Here is a 1117-nt window from a genome sequence, read left to right on the forward strand (position 1 = left end):
GCTCAGGGACAAGGGACCCTGCATGTTCTCCTAGGGTTCCCACTCCTCCACTGCTCACATATGCAGCCTTCTGCATAAGGACCTGACTACAGAAAAGCAGTGGTGTAAAGGCAACCACCCGTCATAGTGGAGCCTGCCTACTTACTTTTAATTGGCCCTAGTCAGTTGGAAGACTCTGAGTATCCACGTCTTCCAGGAGTGACTTCATTGACTACATCTGCAGGTAAGAGGGGCCCAGATCCCTCCAAAGATAGATGCCTTATATCTCTCAGAAGCATGTCACATCCTTATGTAGCTGGATGTCCAGGAAGCCACCGGTGGGCCCTGACACTCCTCACTGGGTGTCTCTGCTGCAGCTCTCACTCAGAGACACTGAGCTACACAGAAATAAATATTTCCCTTGCTCATCATATATACAAGGGCCAAGATGTGGTGTAACAAGTCACACAGTACTGAAATGTGTTTGTGACTCCTTTGTGGTTATCATTTAAATCTACCAAAGACCTATTAGAGAGAAGTTATAAAGAAAAAAAAAAAAAAAGGACCGGGTGATGGGCAGGCACTTTCTGGAAAGCTCTTGTTTTCATACATTTCCCCATTGACTGCTTCCTCCCACATCCATACTTCTAACTTTACTGAGGCTATAAAACCTTTAGTTTGAGCTCAGCCCAGGTAGAGCCAGCATGAAGACAACCACAGTGTTGCTCCTGGTGGCTTTGATCACTATGAACCTGAATATTGCCTGTGTTCTGTCTTCTCCTAAAAGTAAGTGTATTAAGGTTACCAAAGCTGAAATCAGAGAGGGCTCAAATCCCAGTAAAAGCTTTGACTGAAGTAGCAGAGAGAAAAGCCATGTGGAAAATGCAGAGATCAACACTCGTGTTAGGAAGCATGGCAGGAAGCAATTATGCATGGCACTGGAGCATTGCCTGCAGGCTTACATCTTGAGAAGCAATCCTGAGGAAGAGACTGAGCTAACTGGGAAGGATGTGAGTCTCTGAAACATCCCAGCCTGTCCCCTGAGATACAATTCCTCCAACAAATCAATATCTCCCAACATGTTTCCCCAAAGTTCCAAAAACTGTGGACTGATTATTCAAATACATAAGGCTACAAG

This window comes from Mus pahari, chromosome 14 (assembly GCF_900095145.1).
Source record: "Mus pahari chromosome 14, PAHARI_EIJ_v1.1, whole genome shotgun sequence".
Classification (NCBI taxonomy): domain Eukaryota; kingdom Metazoa; phylum Chordata; class Mammalia; order Rodentia; family Muridae; genus Mus; species Mus pahari.